Genomic DNA, 17,627 nt, shown 5'->3' with positions numbered 1-17,627 from the left:
TGAAATATACCTTTAGAGAATGGCTAGCCCTATAAGCTCTGTGGTGCATGTTATGAATGCAAAACAATGTAGAAGCAGTCATTACACAGCTATGGGCTTTAATCTCATCTGTTGCAGGTGCGCGTGTGTGTGTGTGTGTGTGTGTGTGTGTGTGTGTGTGTGTGTGTGTGTGTGTGTGTGTGTGTGTGTGTGTGTGTGTGTGTGTGTGTGCACATATGTATGTGTGTACCTCAAATATTTTGTCCCCATTTACAGCCAGTATGCATCTCAGAACCTCACTTTAGCAGGCCTGTACATATTATCCACCTTACAAGTATCTGTTGTCAATCCTATACCATGTCAGGTCAGTGGTGTATGTGGTAAATGTGTAACATACTTGTCTGTAAAGGTTGTTAGATAGAGGTTTGAACCTCACCTCTAGCAAATGTGTCTGATTAGGGTAAAATTGTTTTTGGGATCTCTCACCCACTACATCAACTAATGTCAGTATTTACAAGGGCTAGTGATGTTCCTCACCTTAGAAGTACCTTGGGACAACATCAATCCAATAAGCTCCATGGTACATGCAATAAATGTGGTACACTATAGTAGCAATACACAGGTAGGGGTCTGAATCTCAGTACTGGCAAGTGTATGTGTTTGCCATCAGTATCCTGTGTGGAGGTTGCTGTGATTGTGTAATAATAGGATGCATTGTGGGGTGGGTTTTGCTAAATTATTATATTGAGTACCTACTATATGTCACAATATCCACTTTACAAGGGCAACAGATATCAAAGAGCAGAGAGGCTGATGTAGACAATCCATAGCCCTACATGTGACATTATGGATCAGTGAACAATATAGGCAACCCTTGTATTACTCAGAGAACTCTCTCCACCCATGTCTCATACACAAACACACTTGGCTAGGCAAAACCACTATATTGGTAGTTCCCTGCATATTGCCCACAGATGGTAACCACGGTGTGATTGCAGTGGACTACATGTCTATTGACCGCAACACTGCCACTGACATCAGAATGTACTGTGACGTGTAACATCTGCTGAGTGTGTGTTATCCAGCAAGTAAAAGGACATGGCACCCTGTCCCATCCCTACAATAAGCAAATAAATGCTTACAGTAGTCCTTTGCTATGTTCCCCACTGGATACCTGCAACAACTGTAGTCTGCAAATGTAACCCACAAAGGGAATACCATGCCTGATACACATGCCCTGTATGGACAGATGCCGCTAACTCCACTGAATACCTGTATTATGCTGTCAATGTAGGTGCAGGCACAACCTCAGTTCCATTGCCAGGTCTCACCACATGAGGTCAGGAATGCCACATCAGATTATAACAATCTGTCTGCACAACATGTCCCAGAGACCCCAAGTACACTTCCACATGTCACAGGATGTACATGTGGGACATGTGCACAACCCAGACACTGTCCATGTTGGAATATAGATCACATACATGGCAAACCTTGCACAGCACTGGCCACCCACAATAATAACCCAGATGAGTGGATGGTGTATACAATACCCACCTGTGTGGGCCAATCCAGGGACTACACCCCTGAGCCACACTGGAGACCATTGTCATGTGGCCTGATGCCAAGGTATTCCTTTTGCCTAGCCTTGTACAGCCTTCTAGCACAGTCAACTACTACACACCTGTGAAACAATGAACCCATGCATGTCAGTACTGACAAGTGTGTGTGTGTGTGTGTGTGTGTGTGTGTGTGTGTGTGTGTGTGTGTGTGTGTGTGTGTGTGTGTGTGTGTGTGTGGAGACTAATGATTTTGAAGCAATTGACTCACTACATCTCTCATTGCCCTACTGTAACATACCTGCTGTTGTCAGTCAACTTGAAATAAACCTTTGGCCATATATCAGCCTGATAAGCTCTGTGGTGCATGTGATAACTGTGTAATACTATTCTATAGCAAACTAATTGGATAGGAGTTCAAATCCTAACCCTGCCAACTATGATAATGTGTGTGATTCCATGAGAGGGTGTGCCTGTGTCTTCCTTGACACCTGCTTTTGTGGACAGTCACATGTACTACACGTTTCCTATCCCTCCTTTATCACTGTTGCTAATATCACTCACCTTCAAAGATATCTTTCCATAGCTCTCCAACAGGTAAGCTCTGTGGCACATGCAATAACTGCATAGCAATATAATAGCAATACATAGTCAGGTAGGAGTTTGAAACTCAGTACTGGTAAGTGTTTGTGTGTGTTATTAGTGTCCTGTGTGGGTGTTGGGGTGATTGTGTAATGACAGGGTCCATTGTAGTGCAGGTTTTGCCACATCATTATATAGAGGAGCTACACACATAACAATGTAATAGCAATACATAGTCAGGTAGGAGTTTGAAACTCAGTACTGGTAAGTGTGTGTGTGTGTGTGTGTGTGTGTGTGTGTGTGTGTGTGTGTGTGTGTGTGTGTGTGTGTGTGTGTGTGTGTGTGTGTGTGTGTGTGTGTGTGTGTGTGTATGTGTGTTTCATAGTTACATAGTTTAGTACTAGGCTATCTGCCCTGAGGCATTTGCAAGCCTAGCCCTAGAGATGTGGCTTTCGCCACCCCATGTAGTGGTACTAAGGTGTATAGAATAAATTTAGAATACTGTGCCTTTGTCTAGTAGTGACACATTGAAGACCCCCTTACTTATTAAAATTAGTTTACTGTGCCTCTGTTAAGTAGCGATACAGGGGTGACCCCCGGGGTAAACCTACAATCTCCCATCCACTCGTCAAAATTCCTCTTGAAGAGAGTCAGTGAGGGGCTCTGCCTAACATGGACTGGTATTTTGTTCCAGAGTATGGGAAGCCTCTGAGTTATGAATCTGTCCCTCCAGCATGTTCTATTCATGTTTGTACTGAGGTTTAAATCTTTGGCTCTTGTGGTTTTATGGATTTTGATTTTTTGATGTGGAGCATGTCCATCAATTCCTGGTTGGACATGGCCTTTTATGTCAGGCACAGATCACCTCTGAGCAGGTGGTATGCTACTGAATAGAGCTGGAGTTTCTTTAGCCTGGCAGCATATGACATATGTTGGAAACCCTTGAGCCTCTTGGTGAGGTACTTCTGGGGTCTCTCCAGCTGTAGTAAGTGCCGGGTGAGGTACATACCAAATGGGGCATTGTACTCAATCATAGGCCTGATAAGGGAGGAGTACAGGGGCACGATGACCTCCTTTGATCTGGATGTGAACACCTTCATGATAAGGTGGGCAAGGTAGAAAGTCTTTCTAACCACTTTGGCAATGTGGGTGTCAAATGAGAGGTCACTATCAACTTGGGTCCCCAGGTCTCTGATTACTTTTTTGGTACTCAGTGGGTTACTGTCTATGTGATAATTTGTGGGTATTTTGTTTTTCCCAAAGGGGATGACTATACATTTCTTGGCATTCAGTTTAAGGCCGTGATTCCGGCACCAGTTGTCCGTTTCGGTGAGGCCTTTCTGTAGGATGTATATGTCAGCTTGTGTATTGACTATGGAGCCTAGTTTGCAGTCATCTGCGAACTTTGTCAGCCACAAGCCTCCCATGTTTGCTTTCACATCTGAGAAGTAAATGCCAAACAAGAGGGGTCCCAGGACAGAGCCCTGCGGGACACCACTTGTGACTGGCTTTGAGTCTGACATGGCTCCCGCAATCTTGACTTTATGGGTTCTGTTCTTTAGCCAGTTTGCAACCCATCTTGTGACATATGGATTTACTTTTAAGCTGTTTAGCTTTTCTATGATCCCCGAGTGGGGTATTGTGTCAAAGGCTTTAGCCAAGTCCAAGTAGGCTGTATGGACTGCCTTGCCCTCATCAATGGCTCTAGTGACTGTTTCAAAAAAGTCAACCAGGTTGAAAAGGCAGGATCTGCCTTTTACAAAGCCGAACTGGGTGGGATCAAGTGTCTGTAGGTCCCCAATGTCATTGTTTATGAGTTCGATACTAATTCTTTCCATAGCTTTGCAAACCAGGCTGGTCAAGCTTATGGGGCAGTAGTTCCCAGGGTCTGTAGTGGAGCCTCCCTTGTGGAGTGGTACCACTGTTGCTGTACGCCAGTGTTTGGGTACATATAATGTAGTAAGGCTAAGGTTAAATAACATTTTTATATGCGGGTTTAGCTCATTTTGGAGTTCACGTATCACGCAGCTGGAGATACCATCAGGTCCCATAGATGCTGTGTTTTTTGCTTTGGTGAGGGCGGTTCTCACCTGGACATCAGAGATGACAGGGAGGTTACATTCAGCTGGGATGAGTATTTCTTCTTTTGGAGGTGAGGGTGGGGAGAAATTTGCACTGAACCTGTCTGCCAGAATGTTGGCAATATCTGTGGGTTCGGTAAATTTTTTTGTGTGTACTAACTCTGAGCATATCTGAGTGTTTCCGCCCAGGTTTCTAACATAACTGAAGAATGCCTTGTGGTTATCTTTAGTGTCCTTGGTGATTTTTCTCTCAAAGTAGGCCTTGGATATTTTTATGAGAGAATGTAGCTTTCTACTAGTGCTGATCAGAGATGCCTTCCCTTTATGGGATTTTGCTCTGTCTTGCAGTAGCTTCCTTCTTTTGTTATACAATTTGTTTATGGCTGGGGTCCACCAGACAGGACGCTTTCCTTTGGTGGAGAGGGTCTTGGTTTTATTTGGGATTGCACGATCCATGCATTCTTGGAGATGTCCGTAGAAAGCATTTGTGTAGGATTCAGCATTGTGGGATGTGGTTTCCATTGGCCCTGAAGGCTTAAATGATACCATCACAGTCTTGAGAAGTGTAAAGTCAGCTTTTGAGAAGTTTCTCACTGTGGTCTTTTGTGCTGGGGGTAGAGGTGGTAAATGTATATCCAGGGTGATTAGTTTGTGGTCAGATCTCACCAGTGAGGGCAATACTTCCAGTGTGGAGCATTTTGTCCCCATGTTTGTGATGATCAGGTCTAGTATATTATCCCCCCTTGTGGGAGAGGTGACTAGATGTTCCATTGCATTTGAGTTTATGAATTCCAGGAACCTTTGGACTAGGGTGTTAGGGCTAGAATAGTGCACCCAGTCTATGTTAGGGTAGTTGGAGTCTCCCAATATGATGGTATTTGGTGAGACATTCATATCTTCCAATGTCTTCAGGAAGGCTGAGTGGGGTTCTTGAGATTGGGAGGGTGGTCTGTAACAAGCAACCAGTTGTATAGCAGTTCTGCCTATGGTTAGCTGCACCTGGATGGTCTCTGATGCTTCATGAGTTGCCACTAACCTAGAGGTGTGGGTATCCCTGATGAATACGGACACTCCCCCTCCCTTTGCGGTTCGGCCTGGGTTTTGGGGCCGAAAAGCATGATACGAGGTAAAGCCTGGTAGCACTGGGGTGCTCTCAGGAGCCTTGAACCAGGTCTCAGTTACAGCGCAGACATCGATGTTCTTCATACTGAGGAGTGCTTCGAGAGCCTGCATCTTGAGATTTAGACTTCTGGCGTTGAGCAGCATTACCCTTAATTTTTTCCCATTTTTGTTTTCTAAGGAGGTGGGTTCGTCTTTTGAGCCTTGCCTAAAAAAGGCACTATGGGGGTGGCAAGAGCCTTAGCAAATATCCGGAAGCCCAGTGGTGACAGGTGCAAGCTGTCCCTTGCGAAGCAGCGTGGCTTGTCCAGCATGTCATCCCAAGCAGACAGACATTGGATCCCCCTAGAATGACACCAGTAATTGAGCCAATTATTAAAGCTGATCATCTTGTCTTTGTATTGTGGCAACATTCTTGGTGAGGGCAGGATGCTGCTCAGGGTCAGGGTTATACCAGCCTGGGCTACATAATCAGAGAGCTCCTCAATGTCTCTTTTCATGTAGTCCAAGGAGGTACGTCTCAGGTCATTGACGCTGGCATGGACAATGACGGAGTCATATTTGTACGTGCTTTTGAGTGACCTGAGTGAGTGTGTTATATGGCGGATCCTAGCCCCCGATAGGCAGCTTACCGTTACCCTCTCCTTGCTCAGCCTGGTAAGAGGGACGTCAGTGTGTCTGACTATAGAGTCACCTATCACTAGTGTATCAGGCATAGTGTTTGGCCTTAAGGGCTGTGATTTATTGACACACTGATTTATTGAAGTATGTGTTGCATGTGTTATGTTTTGAGGTGGTGGATTTTTGGGTGTCTGCTTTGGGAGCCTCTGTTGTTTTGGTAAGTTTTTTAATAGAGCCTCTAAGTATGTTTTTGTGTTATTATGTGTTTGATTTGCAGTTTGGGTAGGTCTATGTGTGACTGGGTTTGTTGTGTGTGTGGTTACCTTCTCCTCCTGTCTGGTCTTGCCAGTCCTGAGTTGAGAGAGTTCAGCCTCCAGTTTGGCTATATAGTTGCATCTCTCACATGTATTTGTGTTTGTTGGGAGGAGGAGAGGGTTGTCTGTGTACATGAGACAATTATAGCATTGTCTCAAGATTCCCAGATTAACCAGCTGAGCAGGAGAAGATGCTAGCAATCTACCATTTGACATGCTAGAATATTATAAGAGAGTGCTGTGCCTTTAAGGGAAGTGGTTGGGGTGGTAGGTGGATGTAGTGCTACTTGTGTTTGAGAGTGCTTGCTTAGAAGAGTAGCTTAGAGAACAAGTGCTATGCTTATAATATAACGAGTAGACTGGTTATTCTAAGAGTAGAGCTTTCTAAGGGAAAATTTGAAGAGCAGACTTGGCGTAGCCAGGAAAAGTTTAACCCTGTTTAACCAGCTAGCTTATGCACAATCGCAAAAGCCGCGCTAATGTGGATTTTAAACAGGGAACTTGAAAAGAGCTAGGAATGGTCCAAACCAACCAATTACTACAGATCTTGTGCTGAGGTCACTTCCTTCAGGGACAGATAGGCTGCTCAAGGCTCTCCACTCCAACTGGTGAGCAAAGAAACTTCCTTCTTATCCAAGTAAGGTAATGGACAACACAGGAACTACACCATAGCCCAGAATACAGCAAAGCCTGTAAACTGGTCTAAACTAGTTGAGGAGAGGTGGGAAAACAAGGATTTTTTTTTGTTTTTAGATAGAAAACACTCAGAAATACAGAAGGCAGCAATAAATCAGTTACACGGGCTAGCACACTTTAGTGGCCTGGAGAGAGGTATCTGGGCATTATGTGTGTATGTGTGTGTGTGTGTGTGTGTGTGTGTGTGTGCGTGTGTGTGTTATTAGTGTCTTGTGTGGGTGTTGGGGTGATTGTGTAATGACAGGGTCCATTGCAGTGTGGGTTTTACCACATCATTATAATGAGGAGCTACATGTCCCATTGTCAATATTACAAGGCCAACATTTTCCAAACATTGTAGAGATTGTTGTTGACAATCCTCAGACATAATTGTGTGCAGCCATGTGCAATTACCATGTGACAGTATGGATTAGTACACAATATAAGCAACTGTCATAATGCCCAGATACCTCTCTCCACCCATGGATCATACACAAACATGCTTGGATCTTACTCTCCTACTCCATTCCTTTCTTACATTGCCTCTGGCTGTCTCTCTTACTCCCTCTCTGGTGGATGTGGAAAAGTACACCTGCTTTCCTTAGGCAGCAGCTTGAGTTTTGTAAGTGATGCTCATGATCAGCTGATGGCCTGTGCCTGAATTTAAGTCCCCCATTAGCTAATTGCATATGGAACAGCTGTGGTATCATTCCTATAGCCACTTGCATGGAAACACACTCCTATAACTAAGCACTCCATGTGGGTGTTGACCCTTTTCCTTCATTGTGAGCAGGACTTCATGTGGGTGTTTGACAAAGAGCATCACAGAAGGTAATTGGATATACTTCTTACAACATACACTGTGGAGACAGGCCAACAAACAGGAGGGGGATGTTCCAGACATGAGGACAGAATGTAATTATTGCTCTTCTACATTTGAAGTAATGTTGATTAAACAGGGTTTGAGTGGATATGGCTATTCTACATGATTTAATATCTGTCATGACAGTGTTATGTGGTTGAGGAAATTCTCACCTGTAGAGCTATTTGCAGACTAGCCAGTGTTTTGAGTCTTACATGTGTTGTGTTACTCACATATTTCCTATCTTTAGAAATGCAGTAGCATACTCTGAGGATTGCAGTCAGTACATGGTGACAGCCATGTGAGTTACTGACTTCATGTCCCTCAGAAGACAAATGTCACAACAAACCCTGTTGCACTAGTAAATTTATGGATTTATCACAACGTGTCAATTTTGACCCTTTGTACATATGACATATAGTGAGAGGTGCATATGTTCAGTACATCATTATTTACTGACATCATACCTGATAACAAGCCAGTGAGATATCAGACTGCTAGACATGTTATGTATAGTAGGCCTTATATTTGAGGACAAAACCTGGACATTCTGTTATAGTGTGTACAGTAGTGAGGTCTGTGTACTTATGGTGATTGTTGACAGAGTGTGTATTGTGAATATGTACCTTGGCCTGTGTACAGACTGTGGTAGATGTCATAGTTCTTGGCCCTGTTCTATCTGATGTTGCATGCTGCTCCAGTGTATGGTACCCTATCAGCGTACATGTTTGTAGGGCCAGACCGATACATGTCCCAAAACCACAGTCAGGCATTGGCATACACTGTATATTGGCCCAGTATATATAGGGTTAGTGTGTGAGTGGCACATATGAGGATGGTGTTGTTCACACAGTCCATATACTGTAATATTAAGTATGCTTACCATGTGTGACTGTGGCTGTGTTCAGATTGGTTGTGGGTATGAACTTTCTCACAGGTGTCTGTTACTCCATGCTGTTACATGCCTGTAGAGCCTGCTATATTTGCAGGTACATGTGTATTCCCCCATAAGAAATGTAGGCCAGTGTTGTGGCAGTCTGTCTGTAGTTTGCACAGTGTTTTGTAACATGCCTAGTAGCTCAGTGTATTTACCCAGTGTGATGTTATGTCCAGGTATTTGCCAGATGTACTATTGCCAGACCAACATAACTGTTGTGTATTTCTGACAAAGCAGTGGGATGCTGTACAGATGTATGTCACTAACTAGTGGGTAGTATGTGGCCTTGGGACCTCTGCTTCTCCGGTTATTATATGTCAGAGCAGACAGGAGTGTGTGAATGCATAAACTGTGTGAGCTTATCTATTCCAGTATTCTCGTGATATCCCCATTTACATGGCTGTAAACATCCACTTTGTCAGGCTTGGTCCACACGTCTTGCACTAAGGGGTTCTGTGTATACCTCTGTCCACATTTATCGGTCATATCTCTGCTGTATTCCATAGGATCATTACTGTGATTTTGTGTGGTACTGCACTATGATGATCTTATGATGTCTGTCAGTAACTGATGGCTTACATGTCAATATCAGATGTGACTTCCCACACAACATTTCTGTTAAGACAACCCCTGTTACAATAGCAACATTCTACATTTATACCTGCAATACTTACATTACATCCCCTTGCACCAAGAGGTTGTGACTATTGGTGCTGAGGTATGACTCCATTACATGTTATGGACATATGTTATACATATAGGTATATATATATATATATATATATATATCTATATATTTATTTATATATATATATATATATATGTATATATATATATATATATATATATATATATATATATATATATATATATATATATATATATATATATGGATCTAGGACTATGGAACAAAAGTTCAATAGTCTGAATCCACAATCGCCGAAGACACTTTAAGGAAAGCGCTTTCACATAAAAAGCGCTTCCATTAAAGTGCGTTAAAGAAAAAAAAAAACAATGAATCTATTTTTATGCAGGGAGGCAAGCCCTCCTGCACCCCACACCCCCCTACTTTAATATACTCACTCCAAGATCATACTACAGTGAGTTAAAGGGAATATTCCCTTATCCACACTGTAGTACGATTTCAGCAACAGTCATTCCCCCACGACTCCCTCTAGCTGAAGCATACTTCCACAAAAGTCCTTTTTTGGTAAAAAGCAATTTCGCGGAAGTATATATATATATATATATATATATATATATATATATATATATATATATATACACACACACAAATATACACATATATATACACATATACATGTATATATATATATATATATATATATATATATATATATATATATATATATATATATCAGGAAACAGACAAAATCCCCAAAAGCGTTATATCGATAAAGTAGACCCAACAGGAAGATTATACCAATAATCCACACAACAACCGACAAATCAAGAAAGTCCAAAAGCAAACACAGTGCTGATACAAAAGCAGTTTATTTACGTTAGCGCTTTCACGGGTGTCCCCGCTTCATCAGACGTTACAAACAAACAATAACCATGCATCATTATAAACCAAATTTAAACAATGTCACTTCCTAATCAAATGAATAGGTGCCATCATTTCCTACACGATAAAACAGTGATTATAAAAATCTAATGCAAGTCATCTGACTAATGTTTAGCAGCGTGATAAACATTAAAAAGAAGCATGTTCATAAATTTGATTAGGAAGTGACGTTGTTTAAATAAACTGCTTTTGTATCAGTACTGTGTTTGCCTTTGGACTTTCGTTGGTATTGTATTGGTTATATATTCCTGTTGGTTGGGTCTATATATATATATATATATATATATATATATATATATATGTAGGTTCATAGTTAGGTAGGTACTAGGCTATCGGCCCAAGGGCCTAAGTAAGCCTAGCCAACAAGATTCCTTGGCTTATGCCACCCAAGAAAGTTAATTTCCTGTGCCCCTGTTGAGCAGAGCCACAGATGTGATCCCTGGGCTGTATTTCCTATTTCCTATCCACTCATCAAGATTTTTCTTGAAGAGTGCTAATGAGGAACTTTGCTTGACATAGATGGGTAGCTTATTCCAGAGTATAAGAAGTCTCTGGGACAGGAATCTATCTCTCCAGCATGTCCTGTTTATTGTGGTGACAAGGTTTAGGTCCCTAGAGCATGTAGCTCAGAGGGATTGGGATTTCTTTAGGTGTAGCATGTCCAACAGCTCTGGGTTTAACATAGCTTTATATGTTAGGCAGAGATCTCCTCAGAGTAGGTGATATGCTATAGAGTAAAGCTGGAGTTTTTTGAGACAGTCAGTATAGGGCATCTGTTTGAGGCCAGTAATCCTCTTTGTGAGGTACTTTTGTGGCCTTTCCAGCTGCTGCAGATGTCTTGTGAGGTACATTCCAAAAGAGGCATTGTACTCTATAATGGATCTAATGAGTGCCAAGTAGAGGGGAACAATGAACTCTTTTTTCCTGGATGAGAACCCTTTTGTGATGAGCTGTGGCACATAGAAGGATTTCCTAACTACTGTGGTGATGTGATTATCAAAGGAGATACTACTGGCCAACTGGATCCCAAGGTCTCTTATCACACATTCGGCATTAAGTAGACTGCCATTTATGTGGTAGGTCATGGGTACAGAGTTTTTACCAAAAGGGATGACAATGCACTTTTTGTCATTAAGCTTGAGGCCATGCCTCTGACATTAGGCATCTGTCTCAGTGAGGCCTTTCTGTAGGATATCCACATCATTTAGGGACTTGACTATGGCTCCTAGTTTGCAGTCATCTGTGAACTTCATTAGCCAGAGACCTTCTGTGTTAGCTTGTACTTCAGAGAAGTAGATACCAAACAGGAGAGGTCCCAGGACTGAACCATGTGGTACTCCACTTGTCACTGGTTTGAAGTCAGATTTGGAGTCTACAACTTTTACAGTGTGGGTTCTGTCAGTGAGCCATTTGGCAACCCAGCTTGTGACATAGGGATTTATACCTAGTTTAGTGAGATTAGCTATAATTCCAGAATGGGGGATGGTGTTGAAAGCATTGGCGAGGTCAAGATAGGCTGTGTGAACCACCTTACCCTCATCTATGGCTTTGTTGACTGCCTCAAAGAAGTCAATCAGGTTCAGAAGGCATGATCTGCCTTTCACAAACCCAAACTCGGTGGGGGTTCAGAGTTTGGATTTTACCAATGTCTTTGTTTATTAGTTCCATGATGATACATTCTATGGCCTTGCAGACCAGGCTTGTCAGGCTAATAGGGTGATAGTTCCCAGGATCAGTGGATGCTCCCCCTTTGTGGAATGGGATAACTGTTGCTGTGCACCATTCAGTGGGCACAAAGCCTGACATGAGACTATGACTGAACATGGTGCTTAGGTGGGGAGACATTTCATTCTGAAGTTTGTGTAAAATGCAGCCTGGGATATTGTTTTATATATATATATATATATATATATATATATATATATATATATATATGTATATATATATATATATATATATATATATATATATATATATATATATATATATATATATATTTTATATATATATTTATATATGGGTACCCTTCGGGTCTATATTAAAATAGTGAAACCTCACTTGAGAATACCTAAACATCGACGCATAAATAGCGAACCGCAAAAACACCAAATGTCCTGAAGTGCGAAATTCGAAATATCAAATTGTCATAGTTGGCCCTTATCCGGTATAGCTCCCTAACATAAATGTGCAATAGTTAGGGACCATAGGGTTAGGGTGCGGGTTAAGGTAAGTGCATACATGGTAATACATGCAACCTTTACTTTAGGTTTAGAAGTAGGGTTATGTTAAGTGTATGTATAGTAATATAGTTGTGTAGCTGAATGTATATGTAAATTATACTTTTCTCGTAGTTGGGTGTGGTTTGTTTATAGTTAGATACATTTGTGTGTAGTAAATGTTTGATTAGGATATGGGATATATGGGTGAAGTGTAGATATGGGGAAGTGTGGATTATTTATTTTGTTTGGGTAGGTAGTACGTAGCAGGTGGTGGGGTTGGCCAACTATGACAATTCGATATTTCGAATTTTGTGCTTCAGGACATTTAGTGTTTTCGCAGTTCGCTATTTATGTGTTGGTGTTTAGGTATTCGCGTAAGTGAGGTTTCGGTATTTTGATATAGACCCATCCCCTTTACATGGTTGACTTTTCAGAAAGTCGACTTTCATATGGCTGAGACCATATGATCGACTTTTGAAAAGCTGACCATGGGGAACTGCTATCTACGTACAGTGAGGAATGGGAAAATTTTCTCTTCCTCACTGTAGTGCGATCTCGGAGTTGGTATATTTAAGTTACGGGGGGTGCAGGGGGTGCAGCTAACAGTTGAAAGGTAAGTGTTTGGTGTGTGTTATGTGTTTAGTTTACATGGTCGGCTTTTTGAAAGTCGATCATATGGTCTCGGCCATATGAAAGTTGACTTTCTGAAGATTCGGCCATGTAAAGTAGACCAATATATATATATATATATATATATATATATATATATATATATATATATATATATATTTATATACAGACAGATCTATATATGACCATATATATATAACGCAATATACAAATGTATATAAATACACATATATATAAATATATATGTGTATGTACATGTATACACATATATATATATATATATATATATATATATATATATAGATATAGATATAGATATCCATATCCTTGTTATGTGTACACAAGTGTTATATTTACCTTTCCAGACGTATACCACCATATTTATCTATTTACACAGTCCCAATGCAGTGCAGCACTTAGTAGAGACGAGGATTCACGCTGAAAATATATAAAAACACAAACGAAGCACCATATGCGTGATCCTCTGATGGCAATGAAACGCTAAATATATCCAAAGTTCAAAATACGATGATACACAAAGGCTTCTTCAGACTCTTATTACAAGTTAAAATTTAGCTCATTTAAAAACCCTACCATGACTTCTCATTGGTTGTTAGATTCATTAATGTCACAAGGCATATTTTAAAAATGGTACATACAATACATGTTATATATTGGCTATTTAAAACCACAACCTCTTACAGAGGTGCTAGAACCTACAGTACTATAAACTGATACCCTTAGTAACAAAATGTCAAACTAATCATAATATATATCCGAACTAGTTACTTATTAAAATTCTAATGATAACATATTCCCATTCAGAGCAAACTACAAACATATTCTTACTGATAACTAGAGTCCCTTGGAGCTGACAAACTTGACATTGCTTATTATAAACCAGATAACAAATTGTATGGTCCAATGATGTTAAAAGATAGTCGTTTAACAACTGGTTTGTGACAACCTACGACATAGCAATTATTGAATGTAACATATCAAATGATGTTGTTATAGGTACTGTACAATAACCTCAAGCTGTAAATAAAGAATGTAAACAAAAAATGTGTACGGTCTTATGAATAATAGAAATTGTAAAATACAGAACAATCAAATACAAAACAATCAATTTTACATGACAAATTACTAAGTCATCACTCTAATAGAGCACCTCTTATACAACCAGATTTACTCTTATGGGTACAATCCTCAGATTACTGACAATAAGACTACCTTGTTCTAAAGGCTTAATCTGCACCTTATCATTGAGACCAGGAGGTGTATCTGATCTCAATCTAATGATCCACCTGGTTTCATATTCTAATGTACGGTTGATCAAGTCCCCTCCTCTAAAACCTTGTGAGACAGTTTGAATAACACAAAACTTAAAAGTGTGATGTGTGCCTGCCAACTTGTTATGCCTGGCCAAGGCATTGACATCCGAACCCAATCTAATTTGGTAAATGTGCTCCCTAATACGTTCCTTGAGTGCTCGGTTAGTCTTCCCTATATAGTAGGCAGTGCAAGAGTTACAAGTGGCAACATAAATCACGTTCTTACTATTACAATTAGTGTTAGTGTTGAAGAGAGATCAGATACACCTCCTGGTCTCAATGATAAGGTGCAGATTAAGCCTTGAGGTTATTGTACAGTACCTATAACAACATCATTTGATATGTTACATTCAATAATTGCTATGTAAGAGGGTTGTCACAAGTTGTTAAACTTAAGCGACTATCTTTTAACATCATTGGACCATACAATTTGTTATCTGTGTTATAATACAATGTCAAGTTTGTCAGTCTAAGTGACTTTAGTTATCAGTAAGAATATATTTATCTGTTTGTTTATATAGATATAACAACATGCTGATTCAGCAATATGTCCACTAACATGTACTACACAATTGTAGAAGTCAAAGCAGTTGTTCACTACTATTCGGTGTGTGCACTGACAGATATATTGGAAAAAACAACAAATGTCATCGTAGCTGTGATGGCTTAGTGGTTAACTGCTCTGACTGTAGTGTACAGGGTCCTGGGTTCAAAACCTGCAAAGGCTGTTTATTTTGTTGCTAGACAGACAAGGACTGTTGGATACAGAGTGGTTAAGGCAGTTTTGAGCAGCTTTAAGTGGGTTTGCACAGGTTTGCCTGATGGTAAGCAGTGCTAATATATGGTTAAATAAATAGGCACTTAAACTGTTTCAGCTTCACTTACCAGTGCGCAAATCTGCCTAGCATTTATATTGCAGCAATACTGAAACCTGCTAAGCATGGCTCAGCCCTGGTAACCAGGGATCACATTACATTCTGATAAAATAGCAGGGTAATCACATCTTTAATAAGTGTATTGAATTCCATGTACATAACATGCGTCTATGTGCTGTCATTACAGTAGCAAGGGGTGTGAGTCTACTGTCTGGGGCACCTAAGAGTATATATGGTTTGTACAACACTCTTTTCTGTTTTAATGTGTTTCATACATTGGTAGTATCTCAGGTTATATGCAGTCACACTGGCGTGTAGTGTATCATTACATTACTGCTGTTGACAGTGCTTTCCCAAGTAAAAGTAGATTGCAGATTGTAGTACTGGAACCAAACACCCCTGCTTGCAAAGATGGACTCTGAGTCCTCACTATCGTGTTCTTGGTGTATGAGCTGTGTGTCATTAAGTATTTGCTACTGGATATTGATTTGACGTGGATATTAACTGTAGACTACTGTGTGTATAGGACATGTTATTGAGGGCTGCTGTTATGTATAATGGCATACCTATCAGTGTCAGATGTCTATCTGTCAACACATTCATCCTAAGGCATAACCAGTTGGCTAGCTGATGTCTGTCTGTCCTCTGTACAGATGTGCAGATGTCAGATATCCATCTTGGCTGCTTACAGGCAATCTATGTTTGACTGACATTGACATGTCTGCCAAGTTGTGTTATGAATGCCACAGCTAAGAATGCCCACCCTGTATGCACCACATGCCATGGATACCTCAACTACACTACCACAGTCAACAGAACATGCTTGGGTACAGGTCTCCAAGACAGACACTGACCATGTTATGTAATACATGTTGCATTCATGTCAACTGGAGGACCTCACTGGCCCTCTGCAAGTGGCAACCAGATGATTGCATGTGGCATTTAACTCTCACACTGAGGATCACTCCTGTGGCATCAGTTAATAGATGGCCTGCTGACAAATGGCAGGTGGCATGATACCACTGTACCCACATCCCCTACTCTTCCCATCTCTCCATGAACAATATCCTGGTACACACCTAAGAAAACCTGCACCTATGGACCCCAGTACTGACAAATGTGTCAGTGTGCATTAATAGGAATAACAGTGTCTGTGTGTTTGTAAACCTGTACTTGATAATACCCAGAGGACTTTCAAACCCACTACACCCCCATTGCCATAGTTAGACATGGCTGCTGCTGTAATGGACATTACATGTACTTTGTTACACTCTTCACCCTATGGGCTACCTATAGCTTGCAGTACCAGCACAACACTGTTGTACAAATGGGTAGATAGGCATGGGTTACCCTCTGGGGCCCAGCAAGTGAGTGCATGTGTGCAAGTGTGTATATTTTTAGGATACAGCATTCTGAGGCCACATTCTCCTAATACAATACGCCTTGCCATACAGTATAAGGGATAGTGATGTTGTTGACTGTAGGAGAGCCATGACAAAGCATAGGTGCATAGGTTCATAGGTAGATACTAGGCTATCTGCGCTAGGGCATTTATAAGCCCAGCCAGAGTGTGTTTGGCTTTTGCCTCCCATTTAGATTAGTTAACCATGCCTCTGTATAGTAGGTCACAGAAGATAGCCCTCTAAGGTTAGTTTACTGTGCCTCTGTCTAGCAGGGACACAGAAGAGATCCCAGGGGTGAACTTACGATCTCCCATCCACTCGTCAAGATTTCTCTTGAAGAGGGTCAATGAGGGGCTCGGACTAACATGAATTGGGATTCTGTTCCAGAGTGAGGGGAGCCTCTGGAATATGAATCTGTCCCTCCAGCATGTCCTATTTATTGCTGTGCTGAGGTTTAAGTCCCTGGAGTATGTAGCTCTAAGAGATTTGGATTTCCTGAGGTGGAGCATGTCCATTAATTCTGGGTTAGACATGGCTTTGTACATCAGGCACAGATCGCCTCTGAGTAGGCGGTAAGCAACTGTGTAGAGCTGGAGTTTCTTTAGTCGAACTGCATAGGGCATCTGTTTGAGGCCTGTGATCCTCTTGGTGAGGTACTTTTGGGGTCTCTCCAGTTGCTGCAAGTGTCGGTTAATCACCCTACTATCCCTGTGGCATGTGCAATAGATGCATATGCCTGTAGTAGCACTCTTGAGATAGACAAGGGTTTGTATTGCAGTCCTGGTCAATGTGTGATGGTGGGTATATCAGGGTATTATCATGGATTTCAGTGAGTACAATATTCAATGT

Source organism: Protopterus annectens, chromosome 4.part0 (assembly GCF_019279795.1).
Source record: "Protopterus annectens isolate FY-2018-M chromosome 4.part0, PAN1.0, whole genome shotgun sequence".
Lineage (NCBI taxonomy): Eukaryota > Metazoa > Chordata > Ceratodontiformes > Protopteridae > Protopterus > Protopterus annectens.
Note: the sequence above shows the minus strand (reverse complement) of the source record.